The sequence below is a fragment of the Dermacentor albipictus genome, unplaced genomic scaffold (genome assembly GCF_038994185.2).
Source record: "Dermacentor albipictus isolate Rhodes 1998 colony unplaced genomic scaffold, USDA_Dalb.pri_finalv2 scaffold_47, whole genome shotgun sequence".
Classification (NCBI taxonomy): Eukaryota; Metazoa; Arthropoda; class Arachnida; order Ixodida; family Ixodidae; genus Dermacentor; species Dermacentor albipictus.
The window spans coordinates 854060-864060 of NW_027225601.1; positions in this window are offsets into that span (position 1 = coordinate 854060).

The following is a 10001-nucleotide window of genomic DNA, read 5'->3' on the forward strand; positions in this document are numbered from 1 at the left end:
CAATGCCTGTCCCCACGTCGCTTATGTGGTTAATACAAAACTAGCAAAGTTCAAGTGGGAAACGCTGCAGCATCCGCCATACAGCTCACACCTGTCACCTTGCGACTTCTACATTTTGGGGCAACCGAAAAAAGAGCTCAAGGGAACCAGTTACAGACTTTTTGAAGCAGCAACCCAAGGAGTTTTATTAGGTTTGATTAAGTTTATTAAGTTTGAAAAAATAGAAGCACGACGTTTACAAACTAATAGCTATGCATGAAGAACAGACATTGTGGTTCTGTAAACGGCATCTATTATAACAGTCAAAGCGGACAAGTTTGCTATGTCAATTTGTATCTTACGTGAATTGGTTACGTTGTGTACAAGGGTTCTGCACAAGCCGTATTTCCACAATACTAAATTTTGTTGAGATTCATGTGTAACATATCCATTTTGTTCGCTGTAGATGTACTATTAGGTGCAATTCACAGAATTGTGATATCATTTTTCATTGTTGGGTCACGGAGCTTTAAACTTGATAGTCTCGTTTTCTGAAAAGTTTCGATTTGGCCAATTTTTAATAAATAATGCACCACCTAAATGAAAAATTCGTAACCAGTAGTCACTCGAATTAAACTTTTTCTTTTAAATGCAACAAACCTCCTCAAATTTGGTGAAGTGGTTGCAGGGAAAAACGAATTGCCCTTCTACATGTATTTAAAAAGGAGCACCGGAGCTAAAGCTTCCTCGAACAAAATTTCTGGCTACGCCACTGGCCCCATATATATATATATATATATATATATATATATATATATGGGGCCAGTGGCGTAGCCCCCCCCCCCCCGAACAAAATTTCTGGCTACGCCACTGGCAGTCGCCCCCAGTACTTGCGCACTTCGACCAGGACGCCGATACCGAAATCCACACTGACGCCAGTAGTCTATGCCTCTGTGCCGTCCTAGCCTAGAGAAAGGATGGACATGAACGCGTGATGCCTTACGCTAGCCGGTCGTTTTCAAAAGCGGAAGGCAATTATTCTACAACCGAAAAAATGGCCTCGCCAAAGTTTGGGCTAAAGTGAAATTTCGCCCTTACCTAATTGAGGGGCCATTCAAAGCCGTCAGCGACCATCAAGCCTTGTGTTGGCTAGCGAACCTAAACAACCCTTCAGGACTGCTGGTGCGGTGTAGACTAAGGCAGCCAGAATACGATATCACTGCAACCTAAGGGTCCGGACGAAAACCCTCTCATGCCGATTTCCTAACATGATTTCCTATCATTGATGTGCCACCGCAAGATCAATAAAATCAAGTCAAAATAAATTTATTTCAACCTACAAGTGATGCTGAAGACCGTGGACAGAAAGCTAGCAAGGCTTGACGTGGTCCATGGCCCCGTTTTACAGGCAGCAGCAAATACAACAAAATATAATGCCTGGTAAATATAAAGTATTTGAAAAAAAAAGGGATTTTCACACTAATACCTCACGAGGATGACGACGCCTTCTTCTGACGACACTGAACAGCAACGAGCGGACCCTGAGCTGAAAAGCATCGTGGAATGTTTGGAAGGGCACACCGTCGTTGTCCCTAGGGCATTAGGCGAGGATTGTCTTTGTTCTCGCTTCAAAACAACCTACTAGTAAATAATTTATCCACAGTTCGCGCCGACTACCTTCTTGTTCAATCACTGCTGCGTCCAGAAGTACTCCACGCCCTACAAGCCTGTCCGACCACTGGACACGTCGGACTCTCCCGGATACTATCGAGGATAAGGGAAAGGTATAGGTCGTCGCGCCTGACCGCCGACATCGCCCGTTACGTCAGTACATGCCGAGACTGTCAGCGACGCAAGACACCGCCGACAAGGCCAGCGGGATTACTACAGCCAATCGAGCCTTATTGCCGTCCATTTAAGCAGATCGGTATGGACTTGTTGGGACCCTTTCGCACAACACTAACCGGAAATAAATGGATCGTCGTGGCGACGGACTCCCTGACCCGTTTCTCTGAAATGGAAAGCTCTGCTGAAAGCTAGGGAAGCCGAAGTGGCGAAATTCTTTGTCGAGAACATCCTCCTGCGACATAGCGCAGTGCTCATCACCAACACAGGAACGACATTTAGAGCGGAGCTCATCCAAGCCATTCTGCAGTACAGTAAGACAAGCCACAGGGTGACAACTGCCTACCACCGACAGACGAGTAGTCTTACGGAGAGCCTGAATAAGGCACTTACCTACCTGCTATCATTGTACGTTGACCTCGAACACAAGACTTGGGATGCCGCTCTGCCGTACGTAACGTTCGCTTACAACACGGCGGTGCAACAAAGAACACAGATCATGCCATTAAGTTGGTTTACGGCAGGAACCCGACGACGACGCTTAACGCCATGCTGCAGCACATCACTGAAGAAGAAAATTTTGACGTCGCTATATAAGCCGAAGAAGCCTGACAGTTCGCTCGCATACAGATGGAGAACCAGCAGCGTACCGACAGCTTACACTACAAACTACGACGACGTTACTTCGAGTACCAGCCCAGCGACCGTGTTTGGGTTCGGATGCCGATGCGCCGACGAGGACTCAGTGAGAAACTATTGCGACGGTATTTCGGAACCTACAAGGTCATACGACGAACTGGCGCACTGGACTATGAGGTTGTGCCAAACGCCATTTCGCTTTCACAGTGGCGCCACGCATGATGTGTATTGGCCCACGTGGCGCGTTTCAAACCCTTTTACGAGCGCTGACTAACTTCCTTATTTTGTTGTTTCTTTGCTACGGGTGCTTTTCTTTGTTACTTTCGATTGTTTGCAGCATCGGGTCGACGCTTTTTAAGAGGATGGTATTGATATGTGTACTTGCTTAGCATTATCGAACGACCACGTTTCCCCACCTAACAAGTGTTGTCGCATAGCGTAGGACGTGCGTGCATGTATCGGAAGTTTCTGGAATGTTATCGAAGATTCCATCCAAACTCTTTCACTGAGCCTCGTATGATTGCATTGCATGTAAGCACGGCGCGAAAACTTTAGAACTTTTTGGAAGAGACGTGGGTCCCAGCGATTATTCTGGTACATTCGTTGACTGATGTATAAAAGCAGACGTGCTTTCCCGCTGATCCGATTTCCGGCGATCGCCGACTGTGTTCACCGCTATCGTTGCGCTTTAAGTCTAACTTGCTCTGAGGGCACAAGTTCGCCTAATTATTATTTAGATTCGCCATTTACAGTTTTGCTGTTTTCTTTCCAGTCACTAGCACGCGACAATACGTGCTCTCCCAGCCAGACGCTACCATTTGCGCGTGCCTAAATATGTCAGCTCTTTGTCTAAAAGCGTGAGGGAGGCTATGTTGACATTTTCCTTCCCATGTCTAGAAATTCATTCAGATTCTGCGATTTCCCGTGTTCCACTCATTTTACTTTTTCCGGTGTCACAAGCCTCTCCATCTGTGTCGTTGTTGATCTGCCGCCTTTTCAATTATGTAGCCACACGCCCGATTCACCACATTACCCGAATGTGAGTTGTTTAAAAAAAACATAGGTATAGGAAAGGCAGAATATTCTGTTGAGTACTCGATGGCTACTTGATATACGGGAGAACAGCAGGGGGCAAGCTGCTGTGAAGCAAAATGCAAATTTATTGAGCATTGACATTGCTTTTTCTTCTTCGGTAACCTTACCTAGAAATTTTTTCATGAAAGGATGTTACTCAGAGTATTTAAAGGGATACTAAAGCAATTCAAAGTCATATTAAAGTATGATTTTCCTATTGAGGTTGCTCACTTATATACCACAGTCAAATAAATAAATAGTGTTTTATGGTTGAGCGAGCCTACTCTCACCCTCACACGTTTTTCTGGTGCTGTAGGAGAATAGTTTATAAAAGGAGCTGCACTTGGAATAAACTAAATTATGTCATATCTGTTAGACAATTGACTAATAATATTTGTGAGCTCACTATCAGCAATGAGAAATGTAAGGGTACAGTTCTAGCAAACGAGTTCAATGAGTACTTTACCTTATTGGCTGACTGTACACATCTTTGCGATTTATTAGATTGTTTGCGTCCTGCTATGCCTGATTCTTTCTTTCCGAATCCCACAGACACACAAGAGGTCATCACTGTTTTTCGAAAGTTCAAAATACATAAACGTGAGCAGATAGATGGCCTTAAAATTAGAACCTATAATATTTGTCTTCGATGTCATATGCGCCTGCTTAGCTCACATTTACAATCTCACGCTTACAACAGTAGTGTTTCACCAGGGAATGAAAACCGCTAGATTATATATAAAGGTGGAGACGACAGCATTTATGCTAAGGAACAATTTTAATTTTGCCGTTGTTTTTCTAGGGTGTGCGAAAAACACTTTCATTCGACCGCGTAAGTTGTTAATAGACATAACTTTATTACCTCGTCACAATTCGGCTTTCAGTCAGGCATGTCTACCGAAAGTGCCTTACTTTAGCAAAAGGAATTGATTGTAAGGAATATGGAAGCAAGGAATCTTACAATAGGAATATTCCTAGATTTCTCCGAGGAATTTGACAGCATAAATAATGCTACGATATTAGAACAACTCCAATGTTATCGAGTTCGCGGTGTGATTATAACTTTATTAAAAACCTCTCTACCAAATTGGCAACAGTGCCTATCAATCAACCGAGAGCTATCATCATACATGAAAGTTAAGGATGCTGTACCTCAACACAGCATATTGACACATGTACTTATCTTTATCGGGCGACCACGTTTTCTCCGCCTAACAAGTGCTATCGCACAGCGCAGGGCTCACCCGCATGTATCGGAAGTTTCTGGAAAGTTATCGATACTTCTATCCGGTGTCTGTTGTCGCCGAACCTTGTGTTATCTTATTTCATCGCGTGACGCAAATGGTGTAGAACTTTGTGGAAGGCACGCGGGTCCCAACGATTAGTCGGGAACATTCGATGACTGCTGTATAAAAGCCGACGCGCTGGACCCGCCGATGAGATTTTCAAGGATCGCCGGCCGTGTTCGCCGCTATCGCTGTGCAACAAGTTCAGCTTGTTTTGTGGGCACAGGTTCGCCCAATAAAAGTAAGTTTTGTCCTTCACAGTATTACTACTGTGTTATTCAACGTCACAACCACGTGACATTTGGTGGAGGTGCTTTACGTTCATGCACCGGATGCCCCCGACAAGCCGCACTCCAAGCCCAGACCGCAAATATAACACCAGCGCCGTCCCGGAACATCGAGCAAGCCGCCGGCTACAGCAGCTGGCCCCGGAACACGGCATTCTACCAGAGACGACCAAGAAGATCGTCAGAGAAGTTCGTCCAGAGACGACCAAGAAGACAGCCCCAATGGCAGCCAGAGCAGCCCCAATAGTTCTGCAGCAGCCCAGGGAGCAACCGACGTTCCGCGGTTCCACATTCGAGGACGCGGAAAGCTGGCTGGGGGCGTATGAGAGGGCCGCTACGTGTAACAGTTGGGACAGCGACGACAAGCTGCGGCATGTCTATTTCGCATTGGAAGACGCCGCCAGGACCTGGTTCGAGAATCGAGAAGCCAACTTAACGACGTGGGACCTGTTCCGAAGCGGCTTCTTGCAAGCGTTTACAAGCATCGTGCGAAAAAAGCGACCCCAAGCACTACTAGAAACCAGAGTGCAGCTGCCAAACGAGACGATTGCGATCTTCACGGAGGAGATGGCCCGTCTTTTCCGGCATGCCGACCCGGTAATGTCGGTGGAGAAAAAAGTACGCTTCCTGATGCGTGTTGTCAAGCAAGAACTTTTCGCCGGACTTATTCGTAACACGCCAAAGACCGTAGCTAAGTTTTCTGCAGAGGCATCGACAATCGAGAAAACTCTGCAGATGCGCACCCGGCAATATAACCGTGAGGGGCTCACGCCGCAGTATGCCATCCAAGGACTGGGTTCCGACGACTTGCAAGTGACCATCATGGCCATTGTGCACGAAGAACTGCGCAAGGTCCTGCCTGAGTCGCAACCTTAAGTGGCCTCGATCGCCGACATGGTGAAAGATGAGGTTCAGCGATCGCTTAGGGATCCTGAGGTGCGACCTCAGTTGCCGCAGCCCAAGTCAGGAGCGATGACCTACGCCGCCATCGCACGCCGTCAACGCCCCCCTCCGGGACCGCGCCAGTGCCCTGTAACGCCGCACTTACGTCGTCCGCCGCCAGCACGCCCAGCCGTTGCCCAGCGAACCTACGCGAGGCAGACGGACATTTGGCGAGCCCCCGACCACTGCCCGCTCTGCTATCACTGCAGAGAAGCCGGCCATGTGTACCGCCTATACACATACCGCGACTTGGGACTGAGAGGGTTCGCTGTCAACGCGCCGCGTCCACAGCTTGGAGGGCGCCCACGTGACATCGCCGACTACCGCGCCGCTACTCAATGGAGCCCTCGACTACCATCCTGTTCGCCGTCACAAGGCCGCTACCTGTCGTCGCAGCGCCGACCATACACCGGCCCAGCGCGGGGCCGCTCGCGAGCCCATATCCGGAAAACTAAAAGCAGCAACCGGTGCAGGTGCGGTTGCTGTTCGTCGAACTGACGAAGATCCTCCGCCGCCGACGAAAACGACGAAGAAACCATCTCGATGACTTAATGACGACACGCCGCCATACCGACAAAGTCAGGAAGCCAAGACTACACCGACGAAAGACGACTTGACGACGCAACGTTGCAGCTTCAGTTCACCAGACGCAGCCGTGATCCAACGCCAAGACCAAACTGCAACGCCAGACAAAGAACCACCGAAGTCGACGTGCTTTTCTCGACGGCAGCGCAGTCACTGCCTTAGTCGACACAGGGGCCGATAACTCCAAAATGAGTGGACACATCGCCACCCAGTTGAAGAAGGATAAGACTGCATGGGAGGGCCTCCCAATTCGGACCACTGGAGGACACCTCATTACGCCAACTGGAATCGGCACGGCAAGAATTACCATTCCTGACTGGACTTACCCTCCACATTCGTTATCCTCCAACAGTGCTCGCGAGACGTCATTCTTGGCATGGACTTCCTGAACCATCAAGGAGGAATCATCGACCTTAAGCCGAAATCGATAACGCTCTCGCAAGACCAAGCGATACCATCGGAGAGCTTTCGTGGTCACCACGCCTTGAGTGTGCTCAAAGATCAAATGAGCATCCCGCCATGCTCCAGCATTGTTATTTCCGTCGGTACCGAAACACCCGCTGACGTAGAGGGCGTCATCGAGGGCGACCAGCATCTACTACTCGACCGTGAAATTTGCGTCGCAAGAGTGATCGCTCGACTCCACGGAGGAAAAGCGGAAGTGATGCTTACCAACTTCAGCCAAGAGTACAAGCACATCAGCAAGAGCACGACAATCGCGTACATCGAGGACATCCTGGAAACGAGCAATGCCTTTGTCACCTCAGATTCTGCCGCATCTACCCCGCCGACAATAGTCCCCGAGCCAGACTTCGACGCAAATGCAAGACTCCCCATGAGCAAGCAGCAACAGCTCAGAAATCTTCTCCGTCGATACAAAGACTGCTTTCCGACGTCATCGAGGATTGTACAAAGACTAGTTGCAAAGCATCGCATCATAACCGAAGAGTGCGCTCGACCACTCCTCCAGAGCCCTAACCGAGTTTCGACGCGAGAACGTGAAGCTATTAGGGAACAAGTGAACGAAATGCTGCGCGACGACATTATCCAGCCGTCGAAAACCCGTGGACATCTACTGTTGTCTTGGTGAAGAAAAAATTACCGACGATTACGTTACTTCCTAATGCGAAATTTGAGCGCAGCAAATAAGCTGTTTCACCTTTTCGATAGATTGAGGCAAAGAAATCGAGCAACACATGTATGCGCTATCACAGAATTTTTTTTTTATTTTTCACACGTATTCCTTTAACAAAGACTCCACTAACAGTTCTTGACAGTCATGAAGGAAGCTTTGTGGTGGGAGAAATAGACTGATATATGTTTGACTTGGTACACCAATGCTTGATTCTCAAAGACGAAATCTATACAAGTGCCTCGCGAGGTTGTCTCTGCGACGGCGATGAGCTTCTGCTTCAGCCTCGCTTACTGCTGGTTGCTCTCGACGGCGGCGATGAGCCTCCGCTTCGGCGGTGCGAACGGCAGGGTCTTCTCGGCGGCGGCGATGAGCTTCTGCTTCAGCCTCGCTTACTGCTGGTTGCTCTCGACGGCGGCGATGAGCCTCCGCTTCGGCGGCGCGAACTACAGGGTCTTCTCGGCGGCCGCGAAGAGCTTCTGCTTCAGCCTCGCTTACTGCTGGTTGCTCTCGACGGCGGCGATGAGCCTCCGCTTCGGCGGCGCGAACGACAGGGTCTTCTCGGCGGCGGCGCTTAGCCTCTGCTTCGGCGACGCGTACTCCTGGATCATCTCGACGGCGGCGACGGTAAGCTTCTGCTTCGGCGGCACGCACCTCTGGATTCTGACGGCGACGGCGCTGGGCCTCTGCTCTGGCAGCTCGTTTAGCAGCAGCAGCAGCAGCAGCAGCAGCAGCAGACGGAGGACTTCCATCGGTCGTCTCGCTCATGGCTCAGAAAGAACTGGCAGATACTTTCGCAGTGGCGAACGGCAGCGGCAATTTCGGCTCGGGCAGTGCACATATACAGATCCGCCGCCACCGATCTGGATCTCTGATTGCCACCGCACAGGGCGAACGGCAGCGGCAATTTCGGCTCGGGCGGTGCACATATACAGATCCGCCGCCACCGATCTGGCTCTCTGATTGCCACCGCACAGGGGTTGCATTGGAGGAGGAGCGAAGAAAGGAATTAAGTTCGAGCCGGCGCTTTGACAACCGGAGACTCGCAGGAAGAGGGGGGAGGGGGGCGGCGTGTACACCCAGCGGCAAACGATGGGTGCAGAAGCGCGCGCAGCAAGCGGACAACACGATAAAGGGAGGAGGGAAGACATAGCAGCGACTGACTGATGCCGCTGACGCCGATAGTGAGTCAACCCCAGCTGCGGAGTTGGTTTCAGGGACAACGCCGCCGATGCCGACACAAACAATATGATACCCTCGCTTCCGCAGCTCTAATAACCAGGTCTAGCCGTGGGAAGGTGGTCACGTAGTCGTCGACGTGCCGGGGCCTACGTGAAATAACCGGCGCGTCGGCAACTGAAGAGCACCCTATCCGCCACACAAGAACAGGGGGGGGGGGCCTTTCCTCCTCTTTCTGCATGGCGGCGACGGTGTTCTATGCAGTCACGTTATCTTGACTCTCTAGCGGCGTCAGTGGCATCCAGCGGTATCAGTCGGTCGCTGCCAGCGCTGGGGGGATGAAAGGGGGGCGGAGCTGGTTACGAGGCCGACGACAACGCCGACGACGCCGCGAAACCCAGGAAGGGACGCCAAAGAGCTGCGCTCTAAAAGGGCGGAACCCTACGTTTCTGCGTCGATTATCGTCGACTGAACAAGATCACGAAGAAGGACGTATACCCCCTTCCGCGGATAGACGACGCATTGGATCGGCTCTGCAACGCTAAATACTTCTCGTCGGTGGACCTCAAGTCTGGCTACTGGCAAATAGAAGTCGACGAAAGAGATCGCGAAAAGACCGCCTTCATCACGCCAGACGGCCTCTACGAGTTCAAGGTCATGCCATTCGGACTGTGTTCGGTGCCTGCAACGTTTCAGCGCGTCATGGACACGGTGTTAGCAGGATTGAGGTGGCCGACGTGTCTTGTTTACTTGGATGACGTCCTACTCTTCGACGAAAATTTCGACGACCACCTTAGCGGCTTGCGACAGTATTAGAGGCCATCAAGTCATCAGGGCTCACTCTGAAGCCGGAAAAGTGCCACTTCGCTTACGATGAGCTTCTGTTCCTATGCCACGTCATCAGCAAATCCGGAGTACGCCCCAGACCGCAGAAAATAGCTGCCATCGCAAAGTTCCCGCAGCTATCGACAAGAAGGCAGGGCGTAGATTCCTTCGCATGTGTGCCTACTACAGGCGCTTTGTCAAGGACTTTTCACGCATCGCTGAGCCCCT